The 26018-nt window shown below is 43.1% G+C and overlaps 1 long non-coding RNA gene across 1 annotated transcript in view; it reads left to right on the top strand.

Moving 5' to 3' along the window:
- Positions 1 to 26018, top strand: part of LOC141245817 (uncharacterized) — a 55052-nt gene that overhangs the window by 21555 nt on the left and 7479 nt on the right. The window lies entirely within an intron of this gene.

The raw sequence follows: 26018 nt of genomic DNA, 5'->3' as shown, positions 1-26018 counted from the left end.
CAGTTCGCGATGGAATGAAGGACCTGCGCTGACGTCACAGTCATGTGACGGGTCACGCGACGCTGACGTCGGCAAGTCCTTCAGTTTACCACTGCCAGCAGTCGGGACGGTGAAGCAAGCCAGCATGGGCCATCGGAGGGTAAGTATATATTTATTTGTTTATTTTTTGACATTCTCTCGGGTCACACTATATGCCGGTTGCACGGATTTATATAGTGTGACCAAGTTGACAAGCACTTTCCAAGTGATGCTAAAATCGCTTGGAAAGCGCTTGACAACCCGCATGCGGAAATGCCAGTGAAGAACACTTCACTTCCGCATGTCCCTGGCAGGAAAAACGCATGCACAATCCGCATGTACAATCCGCATGTACAATCTGCATGTACAATCCGCATGTACAATCCGCATGTACAATCCGCATGTACAATCCACATGTACATTCCGCATGTACAATCCGCATGTACAATCCGCATGTACAATCCGCATGTACAATCCGCATGTACAATCTGCATGTACAATCCGCATGTACAATCCGCATGTACATTCCGCATGTACATTCCACATGTACAATCCGCATGTACAATCCGCATGTACAATCCGCATGTACAATCCGCATGTGCAATCCGCATGTACAATCCGCATGTACAATCCACATGTACATTCCGCATGTACATTCCGCATGTACAATCCGCATGTACAATCCGCATGTACAATCCGCATGTACAATCTGCATGTACAATCCGCATGTACAATCCGCATGTACATTCCGCATGTACATTCCACATGTACAATCCGCATGTACATTCCACATGTACAATCCGCATGTACAATCCGCATGTACAAGCCGCATGTACAATCCACATGTACAATCCGCATGTGTTTTTTTCTGCCAGGGAGATGCAGAAACGCTCGGGAAAAATCCTGAGCATTTCTGCATCGTGGGCACATAGCCTTAGAGGTCACCAGCGTTTTTATTCCGAGGTTAAGACTTCCTAAGGACGTTTGGTGACATCAAGGTCATTTGACCATGATCTCACCAAATTTTATTTAACCCCTTCACCCCCCAAGCTTGTTTTCATCTTTCTGCCTGCCCAATTTTTACAATTCTGACCACTTTATGAGGTAATTACTCTGGAACGCTTCAACGGATCCCACTGATTCTGAGATTGTTTTTTCATGACGTATTGTACTACACGTTAGTGGTAAAATTTGTTCAATATGACTTGCGTTTATTTGTGAAAAAAATGGAAATTTGGTGAAAATGTCGCAATTTTCAAACCTTTAATTTTTATACCCTTAACCCCTTTACAACCTTGGACGTATGAGTATGAATCCTGAACAATTTACCTCCCTCACTATTATGCCAAAACCAGAATGAGATTTTTTTTTTCACTGTACTTAATTTACATGCATAAAAGAGACAAAGCATGAACAAGAGATAATTCTGCAAAAAAAAAATCCAAAAACGCACCAAAACAACATAAATAATGCAGCAAAACCTCTGTTTTTGACCCAGCTGATTTCCTTCCAGAGATCAGTTTTGCTGCAGATTTTTGACATAAAAAAACAACATGTGTGAACAGGGCCTAAAAATTACACGCCTCAAAGTCCTCAAAACCACATTCAAGAAGTTTATTCCTTCGCAGGAATTAATGCATCACAAGAATTAATGTGGAAGGAAAAAAATTAACATTTTATTTTTTTTCTAAAATTTGTAACTTTAGCCCCAAATTTTTTATTTTCACAAATGGACTCCAAAATATTTTGTGCTATTTCTCCTGAGTGCGCCAATAACACATATGTGGGGGAAAGCTACTGTTTTGTCGCACAGCGGCTCGGAAGGGAAGGAGCACTGTTTGACTTTTTGAATGCAAAAAATGGATGGAATCGACTGCGGACGCCATGTCACTTTTGGAGACCCCCTGATGTGATTTAAAAATGGAAACCTCCATAAACTAGACCATTCAAGGCGTGGGCGAACACTGACATCTTGGGGACCCTGTGCAAGAAATGTGCCTAGAACCCCTCCTTTTATGGCATTTTATATATGTAATAAAAGAGGGCACTGTGACTAACAGAAATAACAAGAATACACTTGTTATACAGTACAGACCAAAAGTTTGGACACACCTCATTTATAGATTTTTCTGTATTTTCATGACTATGAAAATTGTACATTCACACTGAAGGCATCAAAACTATGAATTAACACATGTGGAATTATATACTTAGCAAAAAAGTGTGAAACACCTGAAAATATGTCTTATATTCTAGGTTCTTCAAAGTAGCCACCTTTTGCTTTGATGACTGCTTTACACACTCTTGGCATTCTCTTGATGAGCTTCAAGAGGTAGTCACCGGAAATGGTCTTTCAACAATCTTGAAGGAGTTCCCAGAGATACTTAGCACTTGTTGGCCCTTTTACCTTCACTCTGCGGTCCAGCTCACCCCAAACCATCTTGATTGGGATTAGGTCTGGTGACTGTGGAGGCCAGGTCATCTGGCGTAGCACCCCATCACTCTCCTTCTTGGTCAAATAGCCCTTACACAGCCTGGAGGTGTGTTTGGGGTCATTGTCCTGTTGAAAAATAAATGATGGTCCAGCTAAACGTAAATCGGATGGAATAACATGCCGCTGCAAGATGCTGTGGTAGCCATGCTGGTTCAGTATGCCTTCAATTTTGAATAAATCCCCAACAGTGTCACCAGCAAAGCACCCCCACACCATCACACCTTCTCCTCCATGCTTCACGGTGGGAACCAGGCATGTAGAGTCCATCCGTTCACCTTTTCTGCGTCGCACAAAGACACGGTGGTTGGAACCAAAGATTTCAAATTTGGACTCATCAGACCAAAGCACAGATTTCCACTGGTCTAATGTCCATTCCTTGTGTTCTTTAGCCCAAACAAGTCTCTTCTGCTCGTTGCCTGTCCTTAGCAGTGGTTTCCTAGCAGCTATTTTACCATGAAGGCCTGCTGCAAAAAGTCTCCTCTTAACAGTTGTTGTAGAGATGTTGCTGCTAGAACTCTGTGTGGCATTGACCTGGTCTCTAATCTGAGCTGCTGTTAACCTGCGATTTTTGAGGCTGGTGACTCGGATAAACTTCTCCTCAGAAGCAGAGGTGACTCTTGGTCTTCCTTTCCTGTGGTGGTCCTCATGTGAGCCATTTTCTTTGTAGCGCTTGATGGTTTTTGCAACTGCACTTGGGGACACTTTCAAAGTTTGCCCAATTTTTCGGACTGACTGACCTTCATTTCTTAAAGTAATGATGGCCACTCCTTTTTCTTTACTTAGCTGCTTTTTTCTTGCCATAATACAAATTCTAACAGTCCATTCAGTAGGACTATCAGCTGTATATCCACCTGACTTCTGCACAACACAACTGATGGTCCCAACCCCATTTATAAGGCAAGAAATCCCACTTATTAAACCTGACAGGGCACACCTGTGAAGTGAAAACCATTTTGGGCGACTACCTCTTGAAGCTCATCAAGAGAATGCCAAGAGTGTGCAAAGCAGCCATCAAAGCAAAAGGTTACTTTGAAGAACCTAGAATATAAGACATATTTTCAGTTGTTTCACACTATTTTGTTAGTATATAATTCCACGTGTGTTAATTCATAGTTTTGATGCCTTCAGTGTGAATATACAATTTTCAAAGTCATGAAAATGCGGAAAAATCTTTAAATGAGAAGGTGTGTCCAAACTTTTGGTCTGTACTGTATATATATATTCAGTCAGTCTGAAAAATTGGGAAAACTTTGAAAGTGTCCTCAAGTACAGTTGAGGCCTCTCCTCACTCCATTCATTGTTCTCTCCCCACCCCCATCATTGACCTCTCTGCACCCCCCCATTATAATCTCCCCCACTCTCCTCATTGTCCTCTCCCCACTCCATTCATTGTCCTCTACCACAGGCGCGCACTACATGCTGACGTCATCAAGCCGTGCGCGCCTGTATGAGAGAGAAAGCACTGGGCAGGAAGCAGAGGATGGATTCGTGCAGCTCCGCAGCCATTATCTTATCTCCTGTTGGCAACGGAGATGCATCAATCGCTCCCTGCCCGCTGCTCATAATGAGGGCAATTGCCCTCATTATTAGCCACCCTGCAAGGGCCCCCCTGCACCTCCGAGCCCACGTGCAGCTGCACCGACGGTATGTCCGCCCCTGTTTCATGGAATGTATATAGATGTGTGTTGAACACGTTGAACTTCCAGATGCTTCACAGAAGTTTATAATGTAGAGCCGTGAAAATAAAAAGTCACATTTTTCCCACAAAAATGTTCATTAAGCCCCAAATGTAGATTTGATGAAAGCCGGCCGGTGGGTGCAGCTCTCTGGCTCCCCCTTACCTCTCAGGTGAGTCAAGGTACTGCACCTAGAGTAAGTGGTGCCAGGAAGCTGCTACCAGGGGGGGAAAGCACGGTGGTGTGTTGTCCCTTACACGTCACCAATCCGTGACGCCACGATACAGGCACAACTCTCTGGCGCCCCCTTGCCTCTCAGGTCAGTCAAGGTACTGCACCTAGAGTGAGTGGTCGCCGGAGAGGCCGTCCTGTAGCCCTCTGGGTATTTGAGGCCCTCTTCAGTGAGGGCGGTATATATATTCCCCTGGCTGCGCCAGTAATATATATCCACACCTCTGACCGTCACTGCCAGCCTTCCTCAAATCCCCCAGATGGTATGCTGCCACCAGTTCTCGTTTGATACAAGCCCGGTCCGTTAATAGACTTGTATCGGGTCAGGAACCAACCCAGTAGCGTTTCAGCCAAGCGTTTCCGGACCAATGGATTCGTATATGCAGAGTAAAGGATACAGCCCACGATTAATTTATGATTTAATCGATTATAAGAATACACTAGATTACAAGGCTATACCATTAACTATACAATGGTATTTTGGCCAGAATAAGAAATATAGCAATTAGAAGTACAAAACACAGGAATAACAACGATAAATCAGTTACCGTTCTTGTGGTGCAAGGGAGGATTGCGATCCCACAGGTTCAAGCTTAGTTGCAGTCGTCCAGGCCTCAGTAGCACATGGCAAAGGTGCTCCTCCCACTCAGATACCTGGACCCGACGGTAGGAGTTGTTCACATCATCTCCTGGGTCAAACTGAGGGGGTTTCTGACTGTCGGCTATACTAAAGTCCTGTCACGCCCACTCTTGGTGATGTCAGTTTACTAAAACCCGCCCCCCAACCAATGCTCATTTTAGGTTCATTTTAGAAAAGTACCCATAACTTTCCCTGGGGTGACCTCATCGTATCACCAGAGGTCTCATCGTGATCCTCCTCTTGTGGGGAAGCCATTGACTCTAAACATGCCTCCCCTGAGACCTTGTATATGGTTCTTCTAAATATCCAGCTTTCCAGGCCACTCAGGGATTTATGAGTCCCATGATTGTGTCCGCGGGCACCTTCCTCACATGATACATTTTATTTGGGTTCCCTAACTTGTATCGTGTGGTTAGAAATTGATAGTGTATCTTGTAGCTTTTGGGTGGCCATTTTCCACAAAGAAAGCACATGGTTCCTGGACAATGGAAAGGTTTGCAGGCATGCACAAATGGTTTGCTTTTGGTTTCCAGTGACATCAAGGTGTTAATTACCCCCCTGGGGCCTAGCTGACTCTGTCCTGCTTGGACACAGAAAAAATGGCCCATCTATTTACCATATCAAAAACGTTTCTGGAGACTGATCTCCAGAGGTGGGGGCGAATTGCTCTGTTTACCAGGGGCTGCAGAAATCTGACATGGTAGAAGCTGTGTGACAATAGGGAATATCTTCAGGTATGACGTATCATACCTAAGATGGCGGCTAACTTTCATGACACAGTAGAATTTTCACAAGGGTAAGAAAATGCACAATACAATTTGCTGTGCAGTTTCTTCTGAGTACGCCAATACCCCATATGTGGAGGAAAAGTACTGTTGCTGCGAATATCAGGTCTCGGAACAGACGTGCCATTTGAGTTTTTGAATGCAATATTGGCTGGCATCATTAGCGGATGCCATGTGGTGTTTGGGGAGTTCCTGGTGTGTCTGAATAGTGGAAAGCCATCCCCCACAAGTGAACCCATTTGGGAAACTAAACCCCTGAAGGAATGTATCTAGATGTGTGTCGAGCACCTAGAATTCCCCAATACTTCGCAGAAGTTTATAACATAACTTATGAAAAAAAAAAAATCAAATTTTTCCCAACAAAATTTTTAGCCCCAAATTTTGCATTTTCACAAGGGTAACAGGAGGAAGTGCACTTTACAATTTGTTATGCAGTTTTTCCTGAGTACACCGATGACCAATATGTGATGGAAAACTACTGTTTGGGCGCATGGCAGGGTTCGGAAGGGAAATAACTATTTGACTTCTTGAATGCAAAATTTGCTGGGATCACTAGCGGACGCCATATCGCATTTGGAGAGTCCCTGATGTGCTTAAACAATAGAAACTAGACCCCTCAAGGAATGTATCCAGATGTGTGGTGAGCAACTTGAACCCCCGGGTTCTTCATAGAAGTTTATAAAGTTGAGCTGTGAAAATAAAAAAAATCAAATTTTTACAAAAAAAATGTTCTTTTAACCCCAATTTTTTTTTTTTTCACAAGGGCAACAGGAGAAATTGCACCATACAGTTTGATGTGCAATTTCTCCTAAGTTTGCCGATACCCCATATGTTGTGGAAATCTACTGTTCGGGTGCAAGGCTCAAATGGGAAGGAACGCCATTCAACTTTTTGAATGCAAAATTGTCTGGAATCGGTAGCGCATACTATGTTTTTTTCTTCATTATTTTGTGATTCTTTAACCCTTTCCTGACTAGCAGTATATGTACGGCGCCACGGGATCGGCTTTCCCGCAAACCGCCTACATATACTTCCTCGCATCGGGCGGGCTCACAGAGACCGCCACCGCGATCAAGTGCGAGTGTTAGCTCTATATGAGGACTGACACCCTGTAGCAGTGCCCATGATCAGTGCTAGCACTGATCGCGGGCTTTTAACCCCTATGATGCTACTATCAATAGTGACAGCGACATCGAGGAGTTTCGCAGAGGGAGGGAGCTCCCTCTCTGCGCCCATCGGCGTTGTGCCGATGGTCTCCATGGTGACCCTGGGCCGAAAGATGGCCGCGGGGTCACCCAGGGGCGATGACCTGTAAGCTCCTGAATTTTATTTAAGAAAAATGTCCCGAAAAGCTAATTTATGAATCATAATAGGACCAGTTAAAACATAAATTTTTATTGACGAGGGTTTTTAAAATGTCAAAAATATGACCACGAACACACAGACACCATAAAGTGTTAGGGTGCATGCACACGGTCAGTGTTTGCTGCGGATTGGACGCAGCACACTTGGTCTGCTTCCAATCTGCAGCGGCCAGATGTTACAGCATAGTGGGTGGGATTTATATAAATCCCATGCCCACTATCCGTCTATCTGCTCCTGCGGCTCACCCGCGGAGAAGGACATGCGACACGTCTTCACAGACCGCAGCATGTCAATTTCTCTTGCTGAAATGCTAGTCTCCGCAAGAGAAATTGACATGCTGCTGTCTGTGAAGACTATACATTACACTAGTAGAATTTCTCTTCCATACTGCAAAAGAAATTCTACTAGTGTAATGTATAGGCTGCGGTGACGCCGCATGTGTTCAATAAACACATGCGGATTTACCGGTGTGCAGCGCTTTGGACGCAGCATCAGTATGCTGCTTTCAAAGCGCTGCCATTCCTGACAGTGTGCACATACCCTTACCCAAAAGAAACTTTTCAAATACCTCAAATTTCTGTATATTGACTATCTAAATGACCCTAATTTAACACCTATCAATTTCCCTGCCTAACAGCGGAGGTTGGCACCCTATCGGGAAAGCGTTACGGCGCCCCCGCTCCACGGCGGCTAGCCCTCAGATGCCCTGGATGACCCGAGTCAAATGTCTATATCCAACAGGAGAATGGAAAAAATCTTCAGGCACCACTGTGTGATATTTATATAGCTGAACACCAGCAGTGATAAAGGACAATAATAGTGGTGCAAAGGCTAAAGGATGGCATCTATGCAACAAGTAGAAAAATGAATAGCAGTACTCACCTTAGTCCTTTGGCTAAAGAGTCCTTTATTTCGATGCAGCGGTCTATCGGAGGTGCAGCGCAGACAGCGGGGAGACGAGAGGACGACGGCCGTTTTGCGCCTTACAAGCGCTTCTACACATAGGAGGAGTTTAGTATACATAATTAAAAGTTAATTGATTAACATAAAAACATTCATTAAAAAAAACATACAGATGCTATACAATATTTTAGAAAGAGACTGCCATATCTAGGTTTTCATTTAGCCCTAGCGGGCCCTGGGCTTCTGCTTTTAATATCCATTTCCCTTCTCTTGCTAACAGGAACTGATTGTGATTTCCCCCTTGTATGGGGTATTTTAACTGTTCAATGCCTGGAAATTGCAGTACACGAGGGTTTGCATTGTGACACTCCCGAATGTGTTGAATCAATCTAGGTGAGCCTTTACCAGAGGAAATGGAATCATAGTGTTCTCTAAATCTGACAAATGGTTTTTCCAATATAATAGAATTTACATGGACAGTATAATATTATAATATAATATTTATTCCTTCTATATGAAAATAATGGTTTGTTCAAAGCTATATCACAGAGATCCGGATCACTTTCAAGTAAATGCCAATTGTTCCTTACTGCATTCTGTATTAGATCTGTGTTGGCACTTTGTTTAAAATTAAAAATACATTTTCTCTTTTGGTTAGAATCTACTTTTGCATTTTTATGTTGTTGTTTGATTAATTCATGTTGTTTTTTCTTGTGTGCTCTATCTTGTGCTTCTCTCGGTAGTGTAATTGGGTATCTATCCTCTCCTAGAGAACCTGTTAGTTCCTCTGCCTGTTTCAAAAAACCTTGATCAGTATTGTTAATTTTTCTTATGCTCAAGTATTGACTATATGGTACAGTTCTTTTAGTATGAGAAAGATGTGCACTGTCATAATGAAGTAGCATATTGGTAGCTGTTACTTTTTTTCATATAAAAGGAATAAAAATTTGGGAGATTTATTGATACATAATAGATTTAGACGCACTACCGAAAAAAAGACATAGTTAGAAGAAAATTCGTTGACTGGAAATTACAGGTGTGGTAATTGTTCTTTTTGCCAGGCACACATTACAGGGAAAAATCTAAAAATAGGAGCTATATGGCACGAAGTAAAATAATTTCTCATGCAGGACCAAACATGTGGTATATACACTGCTCAAAAAAATAAAGGGAACACTCAACACATGATCTGAATGAATGAAATCTTCTCATTGAATACTTTGTTCTGTACAAAGCTGAATGTGCTGACAACAAAATCACACATAAATCACCAATGGAAATCAAATTTATTAACCAATGGAGGCCTGGATTTGGAGTCACCCCCAAAATTAAAGTGGAAAAACACACTACAGGCTGATCCAACTTTGATGTAATGTCCTTAAAACAAGTCAAAATGAGGCTCAGTATTGTGTGTGGCCTGCACGTGCCTATATGACCTCCCTACAACACCTGGACATGCTCCTGATGAGGTTGCGGATGGTCTCCTGTGGGATCTCCTCCCAGACCTGGACTAAAGCATCCACCAACTCCTGGACAGTCTGTGGTGCAAAGTCACATTCGTGGATGGAGCGAGACATGATGTCCCAGATGTGCTCAATCAGATTCAAGTCTGGGGAACGGACGGGTCAGTCTATAGCTTAAATGCCTTCATCTTGCAGGAACTGCTGACACACTCCAGCCACATGAGGTCTGGCATTGTCCTGCATTAGGAGGAACCCAGGGCCAACTGCACCAACATATGGTCTCACAAGGGGTCTGAGGATCTCATCTCATTACCTAATGGCAGTCAGGCTACCTCTGGCGAGCACATGGAGGGCTGTGCTGCCCTCCAAAGAAATACCACCCCACACCATTACTGACCCACTGCCAAATCGGTCATGCTGAAGGATGTTGCAGGCAGCAGATCGCTCTCCACGGCTTCTCCAGACTCTGTCACATGTGCTCAATGTGAACCTGCTTACATCTGTGAAGAGCATAGGGTGCCAGTGGTGACTTTGCCAATCCTGGTGTTCTGTGGCAAATGCCAAGTGTCCTGCACGGTGTTGGGCTGTGAGCACAACCCTCATCTGTGGACTTCGGGCCCTCATACCATCCTCATGGAGTCGGTTTCTAACCGTTTGTGCAGACACATGCACATTTGTGACCTGCTGGAGGTCATTTTGCAGGGCTCTGGCAGTTCTCCTCCAGTTCCTCCTTGACCAAAGGCGGAGGTAGCGGTCCTGCTGCTGGGTTGTTGCCCTCCTAAGGCCCCCTCCACGTCTCCTGGTGTACTGGCCTGTCTCCTGGTAGCACCTCCAGACTCTGGACACTACGCTGACAGACACAGCAAACCTTCTTGCCACAGCTCGCATTGATATGTCATCCTGGATGAGCTGCACTACCTGAGCAACTTCTGTGGGTTGTAGAGTCCGTCTCATGCTACCACGAGTGTGAAAGCACAACTAACATTCAAAAGTGACCAAAACATCAGCCAGAAAGCATTGGTACTGAGATGTGGTCTGTGGTCCCCACCTGCAGAACCACTCCTTTATTGAGGGTGTCTTGATAATTGCCAATAATTTCCATCTATTGTCTATTCCATTTGCACAACAGCATGTGAAATTGATTGTTAATCAGTGTTGCTTCCTAAGTGGACAGTTTGATTTCACAGAAGCTTGATTTACTTGGAGTTACATTCTGTTGTTTAAGTGTTCCCTCTATTTTTTTGAGCAGTGTATATTATACTGTCCATGTAAATTCTATTATATCGGAAAAACCATCCGCCCTTTATTTGTCAGATTTAGAGAACACTATGATTCCATTTCCTCTGGTAAAGGCTCACCTAGATTGATTCAACACATTCGGGAATGTCACAATGCAAACCCTCGTGTACTGCAATTTCCAGGCATTGAACAGTTAAAATACCCCATACAAGGGGGAAATCACAATCATTTCCTGTTAGCAAGAGAAGGGAAATGGATATTAAAAGAAGAAGCCCAGGGCCCGCTAGGGCTAAATGAAAAGCTAGATATGGCAGTCTTTTTATAGAATATTGTATAGCATTTGTATGTTTTTTTAATGAATGTTTTTATGTTAATTAGCTTTTAATTATGTATACTAAACTCCTCCTATAAAGGAAGAATCTTTTGCACTTCCTTTATAGTTTGGACCCGTAGAAGCGTTTGTAAGTCGCGAAACGGCCGTCGTCCTCTCGTCTCCCCGCTGTCTCCGCTGCACCTCCGATAGACCGCTGCATATGATTGTCCAGAATGCTATGACAAAAAGGACTTTTTAGCCAAAGGACTAAGGTGAGTGCTGCTATTCATTTTTCTATTTGTTGCATAAATGTCTATATCTCCTAACAGGAAGCTCTGTTTCTATACATAGATCACTCCTAGTGTGCTAAGGGTAAGTCATAATGCAACAAATGATAATCAATCAAATTATATGAAATTAAAGTAGTGTCATTATCACACACCTCTGTTTGAAATCACTATCTTACTGATAATAATGGAAAGAGAAGTGATTCAAAGTTCATAGTGCTATAACAATCAGGTCCATAGCAGATCAATATTTAGTTGATCAGACCTATACATTTTAAAAGATTATACCATAGTTTAAGTGCACTGTGCATGAGACAAAATTGACCATATAAATGTGATTTAACCAATTGCACCAGCAGCCCATATGGATCACACTTATATCGATTTATGAATACATATAAGGAGACTTTAATAATATCTTCCTTAGCAATGTGAGCAATTATACTTCAAGGATAATAAACCATGATAGAAACAAAGTACTTATCAATGTGTGATAAAGATCCTCTACATCGCCTCTACACGTTTCGCCCTGTTAGCTCTTCAGGAGGCCTGATGGCAGGTAAATGTGGTGGATATTTGCATGTCTGTCTGATTCAACACATGTCCTTTTATACATAAATAGGAGAACTATTGAGTATAATGGCATAAGAAGCTTTATTTCATAAATAATTCATTTAAAATTAGTACATCACATCAAAAATATGAAATATTATAAAGACAGAGACATGCAGACAAATAGTCCCAATTTTTATTGCTGACCTCTACGAAGGGTCCATCCAAGGGGTCATAAAGCATACTAGTGCAGGGATAGAGAGAGAAGCAAGTGATCAAACGGCTTACATGCAATTATACTAAGTTCATGGAGCCCACTCTACCACAAGAGCTAAATTGCACCTCACTCACCGAGTAAAGGAGAGCCCAAGTCTGAGAGGAACGGCACAGGGACTGGTCAATGGCAAAAGAGAGCCTCGACGCGCATTTCGCCGGTGATTATCCTTGGCTTTCTCAAGAGACGTGTGTGGTTGCGCTTTCAGGACCTTTAAATATGCCCCCAAGAGATCATGTGTATTGTCACGTGACTCTCCAATATGGCCGCCGAACATCAGATGAAAGGCTGCGCATGTGCTGCTGCTACCACCGCCTCCATGTGCGCGTCCCAGCCGTCATGACTTCGGCACGTGACTGGAAGTGCGGGTAAGCGCTATTCCCGGCGACGCGCTGAAGGCTTATTGACAGCTGAGCGCGGCCATAGGGCGGGAGAGACCGGGCGCATGAGCACAACATCTGCTCACAGACAGGCATAGGGGGGAAATATGTATGTAATGGACAAATCTACTCCCAAGAATCAATGTGGTAGCAAATTAAAGTGCCATCCGATCATAATAATATTCATGCATTGAACCTAATATCACAAAGTATGAGGGATTATAGCACTCAATGATAATCATAAGGATGCTAGCAAACATCAAAATGCAAAGGGGAAACATACATTATACAAAATATATGTGCATATATTCTTCGCCATCTATCCAATCTATTACAGATATCAGGATGAGAGGGGTCCACAGACAAAGTTCGTCTCTACAAATGGTATAGAGTAGACGGTTTCTAAAGCGCAATCACTATATAAAAGAAGTGAGTACAAATAATAAGAACAAATGAAAACATAGAACCATGGTCCCTAAATTAGGGACCATGGTTCTATGTTTTTATTCTTAATTTTTTAAAATTTTATTTGTTCTTATTCTTTGTACTCACTTCTTTTATATAGTGATTGCACTTTAGGAACCGTCTACTCTATACCATCTGTAGAGACGTATTCTGTCTGTGGACCCCTTCCATCCTGACATCTGCAATATATTGGATAGATGGTGAAGAATTTGTGCATATATATTTTCGTATAATTGATGGCGCCTTAAGAACCGTCTATCCCAAACCATTTGTAGAGACGAACTTTGTCTGTGGACCCCTCTCATCCTGATATCTGTAATAGATTGGATAGATGGCGAAGAATATATGCACATATATTTTTGTATAATGTATGTTTCCCCTTTGTATTTTGATGTTTGCTAGCATCCTTATGATTATCATTGAGTGCTATAATCCCTCATACTTTATGTGATATTAGGTTCAATGCATGAATATTATTATTTCCCCCTATGCCTGTCTGTGCACAGATGTTGTGCGCATGCGCCCGGTCTCCCCCGCCCTATGGCTGCGCTCAGCTGTCAATAAGCCTTCGGCGCGTCGCCGGGAATATCGCTTACCCGCACTTCCGGTCACGTGCTGACGTCATGACGGCTGGGACGCGCACATGGAGGCGGTGGTAGCCGCAGCACATACGCCGCCTTTCATCTGATGTTCGGCAGCCATATTGGAGAGTCACGTGACTATACACGTGATCTCTTGGGGGCGTATTTAAAGGTCCTGAAAGCGCAACCACACATGCCTCTTGTGAAAGCCAAGGTTAATCACTGGCGAAACGTGCGTCGAGGCTCTCTTTTGCCATTGACCAGTCCCTGTGCCGTTCCTCTCAGACTTGGGCTCTCCTTTACTCGGTGAGTGAGGTGCAATTTAGCTCTTGTGGTAGAGTGGGCTCCATGAACTTAGTATAATTGCATGTAAGCCGTTTGATCACTTGCTTCTCTCTCTATCCCTGCACTAGTATGCTTTATGACCCCTTGGATGGACCCTTCGTAGAGGTCAGCAATAAAAATTGGGACTATTTGTCTGTATGTCTCTGTCTTTATAATATTTCATATTTTTGATGTGATGTACTAATTTTAAATGAATTATTTATGAAATAAAGCTTCTTATGCCATTATACTCAATAGTTCTCCTATTTATATATATACGGTTTTGAGTAGGCACTTGTGTGTGAAGATGGGGGTTGGCCCTCCTCTTTAGACCCCCTACCCACACTATCTATTATGTGGGCCGCAGTTTGTTTACATGTCCTTTTATATAGAGCTCCCTCTCAAACAGTCTCCTCCCCAATCATTTTGATAACTTCCTGTGTAACCGCCCCTTTGATCCTCTCTAGATATAACCCCCATTACTCAATAATCGCCGCTCAGTGTGCCCTGATATAAACCACATATGAAGCAGTCAGGCTAAGATCATTTAAAGCTCAGAAAGCGCAACCCATCCACCACCATACATTATCACGGAGTACGCGCCTATCAGCCACCGCAGGAAGTGACGCTTCCCACTGATGCGATGCGTTCCGACTCAGGATGCTCACCTTAATGCTATGGAACACACAGTACTGCACATGACCGGAAACTTTACACCGGAAATAACGTGTGCAGATGAAGCAGTGCGATCCAGCCTCAGACATTCTCCTTGCTACTGTGGAGCGCACGGTACTGTGCATGACCAGAAACTCCGCTGGATAACAGCAACAACCAATTTAGGTGTGCCCAACCCTCTGATTCGCTCCAAACGGGAGCGCAACCACTGACCACCAATATACATAGCCAAAGATAAAACTGTGGATACCATATTTATCACAACTAATCTATTGGTTGATAAACGGGGAAATTGAGAGACAGATAAAATTGCAATTACTCTCTAAACCTCACCTTCAGTACTTATACATATGATAGAGTATTTTATAATCACATATATTTACAGAGCGGCAAGGCAAAAAATTATACTAAAAATAAGGGGATGATGAAGACTGATGATACAATAACTTTTTTTAGGGAGGGGTAGAGGACAAGACAAGAAGAGGGGAGAGCAAGGAGGAGCTCCATTGACCATATAGGACAATCAAATGTGTATGTGTGTATATCTGTAAATATATATACACTACAGACCAAAAGTTTGGACACACCTTCTCATTTACATATTTTTCTGTATTTTCATAACTAAGAAAATTGTACATTCACACTGAAGGCATCAAAACTATGAATTAACACATGTGGAATTATATACTTACCAAAAAAGATTGAAACACCTGAAAATAAGTCTTATATTCTAGGTTCTTCAAAGTAGCCACCTTTTGCTTTGATGGCTGCTTTGCACACTCTTGACGAGCTTCAAGAGGTAGTCAACGGAAATGGTTTTCACTTCACAGGTGTGCCCTGTCAGGTTTAATAAGTGGGATTTCTTGCCTTATAAATGGGGTTGGGACCATCGTTGTGTTGTGCAGAAGTCAGGTGAATACACAGCTGATAGTCCTACTGAATAGACTGCTAGAATTTGTATTATGGCAAGAAAAAAGCAGCTAAGTAAAGAAAAACGAGTGGCCATCATTACTTTAAGAAATGAAGGTCAGTCAGTGCGAAAAATTGGGAAAACTTTGAAAGTGTCCCCAAGTACAGTTGCAAAAACCATCTAGCGCTACAAAGAAACTGGCTCATATGAGGACCGCCCCAGAAAAGGAAGACCGAGAGTCACCTCTGCTTCTGAGGAGAAGTTTATCCGAGTCATCAGCCTCAGAAATCGCAGGTTAACAGCAGCTCAGATTAGAGACCAGGTCAATGCCACACAGAGTTCTAGCAGCAGACACATCTCTTCAACAACTGTTAAGAGGAGACTTTGTGCAGCAGGCCTTCATGGTAAAATAGCTGCTAGGAAACCACTGCTAAAGACAGGCAACAAGCAGAAGAGACTTGTTTGGGCTAAAGAACACAAGGAATGGACATTAGACCAGTAGAAATCTGTGCTTTGGTTTGATGAGTCCAAATTTGAGATCTTTGTGCGACGCAGAAAAGGTGAACAGATAGGGTATGTGCACACGATGCAGAAATGAAGCAGAAAATTTCTGCATCATTTCTGCATCTCCCTGGCAGAAAAAACGCATGCAGATTGTGCATGCGTTTTTCCTGCGGAATACATGCGGATTCACATGCGTTTCCGCATGTGGATTGACAAGCGCTTTCCAGGCGATTTTAGCATCACCTGGAAAGTGCTTGACAACTAGGTCACACTATATAAATCCATGCAAACAGTATGGATTTATATAGTGTGACCCGAGAGAGTGGTAAAAATAAAAAATAAATGTATACTTTACCCTCCGATGGCCCGCGCTGTCCAGCTCACTCCGTTCTCCCTTCCGGCAACACTGAATTTAAAGACCTGCCGACGTCAGCGTCACGTGACCTGTCACATGACTCTGACGTCAGCGCAGGTCCTTCAACTCACTGCAAAGTGCCGGGAACCAAGCAGGAGCGGTACGCGGGCCGACAGTAGGTAAGTATACATTTATTTTTTATTTTATTCTTTTTTTTACAGATTTTTTAATGGTACCTGGGTGTGGATGAGACTCTCCTCTCATCTACACCCGGGTACCATCCGCACATTAGAACGCGTGGATTACGCATCTACATATACAGTGATGTGTAATCCATGCGGTCTAATGCAAGTCAGTGGCGACGAAAACGCCGCATTTCCGCAAAATTAATGGACATGCTGCGGAGTTTTGAGCGCAGCATAAACGCTGCGGAAAAATCCGCAGCATGGGCACAGCATATGCGGATTTCCATTGGGGAACATTGCTGCCCTTCTACCATGCTTTTTTAATGCGTTTCCGCAGCTTTTCCGCAGCTGCGGAAACGCATAAAAAACGTATCGTGTGCACACAGCCATAGACTCTACATGCCTAGTTCCCACCGTGAAGCATGGAGGAGGAGGTGTGATGGTGTGGGGGTGCTTTGCTGGTGACACTGTTGGGGATTTATTCAAAATTGAAGGCATACTGAACCAGCATGGCTACCACAGGATCTTGCAGCGGCATGCTATTCCATCCGGTTTGCGTTTAGCTGGACCATCATTTATTTTTCAACAGAACAATGACCCCAAACACACCTCCAGGCTGTGTAAGGGCTATTTGACCAAGAAGGAGAGTGATGGGGTGCTACGCCAGATGACCTGGCCTCCACAGTCACCAGACCTGAACCCAATCAAGATTTGTTTGGGGTGAGCTGGACCGCAGAGTGAAGGCAAAAGGGCCAACAAGTGCTAAGCATCTCTGGGAACTCCTTCAAGATTGTTGGAAGACCATTTCCGGTGACTACCTCTTGAAGCTCATCAAGGGAATGCCAAGAGTGTGCGAAGCAGTCATCAAAGCAAAAGGTGACTACTTTGAAGAACCTAGAATATAAGACATATTTTCAGTTGTTTCACACTTTTTTGTTAAGTATATAATTCCACATGTGTTAATTCATAGTTTTGATGCCTTCAGTGTGAATGTACAATTTTCATAGTCATGAAAATACAGAAAAATCTATAAATGAGAAGGTGTGTCCAAACTTTTGGTCTGTACTGTATATATATGTGTAAATGTGTAAAAAGAACTGACCAGCACATCCTAAATGTGAACAGGTGCAAGCTGCAGAAACTGAATAAGATATATGAAAAGAAAGCACAGCAGCACTCCATTATGGCCAAAATACATAAAGACAATAAAAACGTTTGATATAAACTGTGATATTACTCAATGGACTTTACTTACAATAAACGGAGGTTCTTAGCGCATAAATTGGCCAATTCATGTGTGCCCATCAACCGCTGCAAGGTGACCTCCCGTCTGATGGGTACTTCTCTGCCTACGTGCCTCTCTTGGGCTACAAGCCTATAACTCTGGACAGAACATGTCACTTCTGGGCTAAAACACCTACAATTCAAATGGGCTGGTAGAATAGATTATACATCACCTGCTGGTTAAATGGGGGGAATGCCAGGTCAGACAGGAGGCAGTTACAACCTCCTATAGTAATATATAATAAGAAAACTGACCAGCACATCCTAAGTGTGAACAGGTGCTAGCTGCAGAAACTATATATAATGATGAAGTCTAATCCAGATAAAAAAATAGACACAAGAATTTGTGCAGCCCACAATGAGGGGACAAAAAACTAGCTTATATGGTCAGCCAAAACAATCCAGTCGATTCAAAGGTCCATCATAACGTCTCATGGTTATAAGAAACAGGCCTATGTAATTTGTTTGTTTATCCACTTAGGGGTAAGGGAATCCACTCTAAAGGTCCATTCACATTCATGTTTCAATAGGTCCTTATCCTGATCGCACCCTCTGGGGCTAGATTTCACAACCTCAATAACTGTAAAGAGAATTTCATCTACTTCACCCAGATGTGTTGTTCTCATATGTCTTGACAGTGGGGTATGTCGATCATTCCTGATGTCACCCAGATGTTCACTCACTCTCCTCCTCAGTTCTCTCTTAGTTTTGCCCACATAATTAAGTGGATATGGGCAGGTTGCCATATAGATCACACCTGAGCTCTTACTGTGGAAAAAGCACGGTGGCTCAATAGTTAGCACTGCAGCCTTGCAGCACTGGGGTCCTGGATTCAAATCCCACCAAGGACAACATCTGCAAGGAGTTTGTATGTTCTTCCCGTGTTTGCGTGGGTTTCTTCCGGGTTCTCTGGTTTCCTCCCACACTCCAAAGACATACTGATAGGGAATTTAGATTGTGAGCCCCAATGGGGACAGCGATGATAATGTATGTAAAGTGCTGTGAAATATGTTAGCGCTATATAAAAATAAAGATTATTAATATTGTTAATATTTTACCCATGCGGAATCAAACACAAAATTTCAAAATGGATTTCCAAAAAATCAATCTAATATTAAATTTGCAAAAAAAATAACATGTACCTCCTATGCTCCTAGCCACATCTGTACCAAAATTCAAGTTGGCATCTCAATGGGATCATACTTAACCCCTTAACCCCCGAGGGTGGTTTGCACGTTAATGACCAGGCCAATTTTTACAATTCTGACCCCTGTCACTTTATGAGGTAATTACTCTGGAACGCTTCAACGGATCCCCCTGATTCTGAGATTGTTTTTTTCGTGACATATTGTACTTCATGATTGTGGTAACATTTCTTCGATATCACTTGCGTTTATTTGTGAAAAAAACGGAAATTTGGTGAAAATGTTGAAAATTTTGCAATTTTCACAATTTGAATTTTCCCACATGTCTACTTTACATCAGCACAATTTTGGAACCAAAATTTTTTTCTGTTAGGGAGCTATAAAGGTTAAAAGTTGACCAGCGATTTCTAATTTTTCCAACAAAATTTACAAAACCATTTTTTTAGGGACCACATCACATTTGAAGTCACTTTGAGAGGTCTTCATGGCAGAAAATACCCAAAAGTGACACCATTCTAAAAACTGCACCCCTCAAGGTGCTCCAAACCACATTCAATAAGTTTATTAACCCTTCAGGTGCTTCACAGGAATTTTTGGAATGTGGAAGAAAAAAATGAACATTTAACTCTTTTCACAAAAATGTTACTTTAGACCCAATTTTTTTTATTTTCACAGGGGTAACAAAAAATGGACCCCAAAATTTGTTGTGCAATTTCCCCTGGGCACGCAGATACCCCATATGTGGGAAAAAACACTGTTTGGGCACACGGCAGGGCTCGGAAGGGAAGGAGCGCCATTTGACTTTTTCATTGTAAAATTTGCTTGAATAATTAGCGGACGCCATGTTGCGTTTGGAGAGCCCCTTTGTGCCCAAACATTGGAGCTCCCCCACAAGTGACCCCATTTTGGAAACTAGACCCCCAAAGGCACCTATCTAGATTCATAGTGAGCACTTGGAACCCCCAGGTGCTTCACAAATTGATTCGTAAAAATGAAAAAGTGAAAAAAAAAACACTTTTTCATTTTTATGAATCAATTTGTGAAGCACCTGGGGGCTCCAAGTGCTCACTATGCATCTAGATAGGTGCCTTGGGGGGTCTAGTTTACAAAATGGGGTCACTTGTGGGGGAGCTCCAATGTTTGGGCACACAGGGGCTCTCCAAACGCAACATGGTGTCCGCTAACAATTTGAGCCGACAATTTGTTAGCGGACACCATGTTGCATTTGGAGAGTCCTTGTGTGCCCAAACATTGGAGCTCCCCCACAAGTGACCTCGTTTTGGAAACTAGACCCTCCAAGGCAGCTATCTAGATGCATAGTGAGCAGTTGGAACCCCCAGGTGCTTCACAAATTGATTTGTAAAAATGAAAAAGTGGAAAAAAAATCCTTTTCCATTTTTACGAATCAATTTGTGAAGCACCTAAGGGTTCCAAGTGCTGACTATGCATCTAGATAGGTGCCTTGGGTGGTCTAGTTTCCAAAATGGGGTCACTTGTGGGGGAGCTCCAAACGCAACATGGCGTCCTCTAACAATTTGAGCCGATTTTCCATTCAATTTGTTAGCGGACACCATGTCGCGTTTGGAGAGCCCCTGATTTGTTAGCGGACACCATGTCGCGTTTGGAGAGCCCCTGATGTGCCTAAACAGTGGAGCTCCCCCACAAGTGACCCCATTTTGGAAACTAAACCCCTCAAGGATTTTATTAAGGTGTATAGTGAACATTTTGAACCCAGAGGTACGACACAGAATTTGATAACATTAGGTCATTATATTGAATAAGTTGTCATTAGTCTTGAGCGCAAGTGCTCGCTACTTGAGTTTGCATCGGGTACTCAGGTATGCACCATGTACTGCGTGTGCTCGAGTGACATGCTTGAGTCCCCGCCCGGATGTTTCACGGTTATTAGACACCCAAAAAAAAACATGCGGGGATCGCTCATGCATGGCAGACAATCCCCGCAAAGTTTTTTGGGCCGTGAAGCTTATGGGGCGGAGACTCGAGCATGTCACTTAAATACCCACGATACTCAATGCATACCAGAGCACCCGATGCAAAATCAAGTAGCGAGCACTTGCGCTCAACACTAGTCGCCTTATTGTCATGTTTTTTTCTTTTGTAAAAAATCACAACCCCATCACAACCCTAACCCCAACCCAGCCCTAACCCTAGCACAACCCTAACCCTAGCACAACCCTAACCTGAGAGTTTATTTTTTACGTCGTTCCTCATGCGGTATAAGTGATTAGACGACCTTATTCTTCGGGTCGGTGAGACTACAGCGATACCAGAATCCTATGGGGTTTTTCTGACTGACAGCTGTCACACACTAAAAGACGCATTTTTTGTAAAATCTAGTTTTTGCATCGCCATATTTTGAGAGCTATAATTTTTCCAGATTTTGGCAGACAGTCATATGACGGCTCGTTTTTTGCGGGATGAGTTGACGTTGTTATTGGTGCCATTTTCAGGCACGTGACATTTTTTGATCGCTTTCTATTCCGATTTTTGGGAGGCAGAATAAACAAAAACCAACAATTCAGGAATTGTTTTTTTTGTTTTTTTTATTCTGTTCCGCGTGTGGTAAAATTGATAAGGTAGCTTTATTCCTCGGGTCAGTACGTTTACAGCGGTACCACATTTATATCGTATTTCTATGTTTTGCACTTTTACATAATGAAAGCAATTTTATAGAAAAAAATATTTTTTAGCATTGCTTTATTCTGAGAGCTATAACTTTTTTATTTTTCGGCTGATGGAGCTGTGTGGCAGCTTGTTTTTTGGGGGACAAGATGACGTTTTCAGCGGTACCATATTTATTTATATTCGTCTTTTTGATCGCGTGTTATTCCATTTTTTGTTTGGCGGTATGATGATAAAGCATTGTTTTTTGCTTCGTTTTTTTTTCATTTTTTTTACCGTGTTCACTGAAGGGGTTAACTAGTGGGACAGTTTTATAGGTCAGGTTGTTCCGGACGCGGCGATACCAAATATGTGTACTTTTATTGTTTGTTTTGTTTTTTTTTATAATAATATTTATTGATGGGTACATTATATTTTTATTTTTGGTGGATTATTTTTTTTATTTTTTTTTATATATTTTTACAATTCTTTTTTTTTTTTCACTTTCTGATAGTTTTTATACTTTATTACTTTGTCCCACTTTGGGACTTTCACTTTTTTTTCTCTGATCGCCTGCATGGCACAGGAATGCAGCACTATCCCTGTGCCATGCAGGCTGTCAGTGCTGGACAGGGAGAAGATTGCTTGGAGATGCACTGAGCATGTCCAAACAATCTTCCTGCTGTCTGGTGACCCGGATGTTGTCATGACGACATCGGGTTGTCATGGCAACATCCTGGAAGCCACGGCAGACAGCGCTGGAAGCCAGAAGAGGAGGTGAGTATCTGCGATCACCTCCCCTTGCCCCCGCAATGCTGCGGTCGACTTCGATCGCAGCATCGCGGGGGTTAATGTGCTTGGAGCGGTGCCTGACCGCTCCCTGCACATAGTACCGGGTGTCAGCTGTGACAATCAGCTGACACCCGGCGGCGATCACGCCCGCACAGCCTGTGTGCGCTCGTGATCGCCATGATTTACTAATACGGGTCTGGCTCTAAAGTCCCAGGGCACAGACGCGTATTAGTGCGTCAGATGTTGTTAAGTGGTTAAAAAACAAACTAAAATAAAACAGTATAAACACTGTCAATTCGAAAATCTTGAATTCAGATCTGTTCAGTCTGTGGTCTAAAAGTATAAGGTCTTTTTTTACAAATAAAAAACTCATGTTTTTATAAATGTCTGCCATCACAAGAAAGAATTTGGAGTGGAAGCTGAATGGCTCTTTTTTCTACAGCTCATGGCAAAGGTGTATGTGATGGTTAAGAAGGCAGCGTGCAACGTCTTGCAGCTCGGGCTAGCCTCCAGAGGCCATATTCAGACCACATCTTAACACACCGCCAACTATTCAGCTGCAGTGAGAAAATATTCCTAACATTCAGTTCATGTACTGTACAAACCAGGACTACAAAGAAGAGGAGATTTTGTTAAAACATTAGTTACAGGAAGTAGAACCCATCACAAGAACTTCACAATACCACACTTTCATTCCACTGAGTGACACAGAAATAAAAACATTCATTCAGCAACGACAGTGAAGTCCATGAAGTGATTGAAGATGGCACAAGATTGGCAATGGTGACATAACTGGTTATGTGACCTGTGAATATGATCAGCACTGGTGGCTGCCGGCTAATGTACTCTGCCAAGATTATGCTAATGAAGAAGTAGAAGGGATTTTTCTGCATCCTTCTGGTCCGTCCCCTTCCTTTGTGTATCCAAGAAAACCAAAGCTATTAAAAGTAACCAAAAATCAGATATTAACTCAGGTGGACTCTAACACCATAACAACCATACATACTGACACAAAAGGAAACCGCCATTGTTATAAGAGATTGTTGACAAGATTAAATCTTGCCCAGTAGAAGGGACAAATTGATGAAACAAAAGGACTTACTATTAATTCAATTGTTCAGACTAGTTAATTTTGTTTTATTTTAAAGCTTGGTGATTTAACTACTATACTCTGTTTAAAAACTTGAAAAAGTACATATCTAGTGTTGTAATATTAATAATAAAAAAATTGAAACACGTGTATTTAAATAACCCTTTCTGACATTGTACGTAATAATACTGTCCTGTGCCCTGGGTCTTGTGGACCAGGTACTTATTATTACTTCTCATCTTTAATGAGGCACCGTGACCGGAGTCGTAGTGATCACATTTAAATTCTGGTGCATCTTACCTCAGGGTAGATGGCGTCGTCATCCTAGGAGGATGTCACCGCCCCCCTGCAACTATGACCGCTGTGATTGGCTGTAAGAGCACCGATCACAGGCTGGTGCCTGGCAACGCCAGGCCTCACCTGAGCCCGCTATGATTGGTGTTATCGACGATGACATCGATCGCACCAGTCACAGCGCACAGATGCGCTGTGACCTGGCTGTGACTGTCCTGCACTTCCTCATAGTAGCTGAGGACTTGTACAGGGCGGTCACGCTGTCAGATTGTGTGCCGTGCTGGGCCTTGTGGTGCGACAAAAGCCTGTGACCCCACAATTGCTGCTCCTGCTGCTAGCAAATAAAGAAGATAGAAGAAAGAAGATCCCTGCCTGATCTCTCCTCATCCACCTCAATCCCCCTCTTCCTCCTTTCCCCCTCTTTTTATCAAACTCCCCACCTCCCCCTTTCTGCCACATAGTGATGATCAGTACTTGATTTTTGGCAGATTTTTTTTTTCGTGCGTCCTGCAGCGGCTGAGCATGGATCAATGACGCAAATCACTGATCAACGTCTGTGCTCGCTGTTTTCCAGGACTTTTTTTTGTCTCTGTCCATTCCCCCCCTCCTTTGCACTACCTCTGTGCGCACATCCAGCAGCTGCCGAGCATTACACTTTTTTTCTCCCCTCCCTTTGCACCACCTCCTTGTGCACATCCATCAGCCATCGAGCGTTAGTCAGTGATGCAGATCACTGATTCACACTCGTGTTTGCTGTTTTGCACTCCCCCTCCCTTTGCACCACCTCCGTGCGCACATCCAGCAGCCGCCAAGTGTTGCACTTGGCGCACATCTCTGATCCGCACTCATGCTTGCTGTTTTCCACTGTTTTGTTTCATAGACTTTTTTTTCTCCCCCCCCCCCTTTGCACCACCTCCTGTTATTGCTTTTTTTCTTTAAAAAAAAAAAAAGTTTACACCAAGCACTCTCACACACACAACTGAATAAAGTACTGATACAAACACCACATACATGAAAAAAAAAATGTTGTCCCGCTTGTCCCACACACGGTATTCAGTGAAGGAGCCATACACTACTTTCCTTGCCTTCAACACTGACAGTAAGGGAGAGGATCCCACCTTTCTTTATTTTTCCTCATCCTCGTCCCCCTCTTCCTCCTCGGGTGATTCTGAACCGCCAAAAAGACGCCCTAGGACAGAAGCTGAACCAGCGCCAGCCATTATTGACCCCATGTGGACCTAGACCCTCGAAAATTATGAGCCACAGATTCCGCATATTCTGGTGCAATAAGGAATCAAGTTTGACACCACCCGCCTCACAGAAATAGACTTTTTCAAAGTCTTTTTCTCTGAGGATTTTTTAAACCTGATGGTGGGCGAAACTAATTTGTACGCTCAACAATTTTTGTCACAAAACCACTCATCATTTTCTAACTTGAAGTTAGAAGTTTTGGGGCCTGGTCCTTCACATGGGGATACTGAAGAAGCTAGAAGTTCATTGGAGTGTTAACGTTTTGTATAACACTCCATTGTTCCGAATGGTCATGATCCAGACACGTTTTGAGACCATCCACAAATTCTTGCATTAAATGATAATGTACGTTGTTCTCACCGAGATGATCCCAATCATCTTTTCAAAGTTCGGCCGGTCATCGAAGAACTTCAACAACAAGTCTACTGAAATGTACATGCCTCAAAATGACATCTACGTGGATGAGTCCCAAATTCATCTTAAGGGGAGGCTTAAATTCTGGCAGTACCTGCGCACTAAGAGGGCCAGGTACGAAATGAAGCTGTACAAACTGTGTGAGAGTACCTCAGGGTACACCCACAAGTTTAGGGTTTATGAAGGAAAGGACTCCTGCATTGAGCCCACTGAATGCCCCCCTGTCCTGAGAGTGAGTGGTAAAATTGTGTTGGATTTGGTGCGCCCACTGCTGGATCAAGTTTATCACCTCTACGTGGATAACTTTTATACCAACATCCCACTCTTTAAGTCCCTCTTTGTGTGAGGTACCGCAGCCTTGAAATACTGTCCGCAAAAATCAGATGCCTCTCGAAGATGCTAATTGGGCAGCTGCTCAGAAGGGGTGAGAGCAGAGCCCAATGTAGCAACCACATGCTGGTGGTCAAGTACTAGGACAAGAGGGATGTCCTTCTCTTGACCACCATA

This window comes from Phyllobates terribilis, unplaced genomic scaffold (genome assembly GCF_046119375.1).
Source record: "Phyllobates terribilis strain yellow unplaced genomic scaffold, ASM4611937v1 Scaffold_2137__1_contigs__length_162031, whole genome shotgun sequence".
Taxonomy (NCBI): Eukaryota; Metazoa; Chordata; class Amphibia; order Anura; family Dendrobatidae; genus Phyllobates; species Phyllobates terribilis.
The sequence above is the reverse complement of the archived record's forward strand: the minus strand, read 5'-3'. Positions and strand labels throughout refer to the sequence as shown.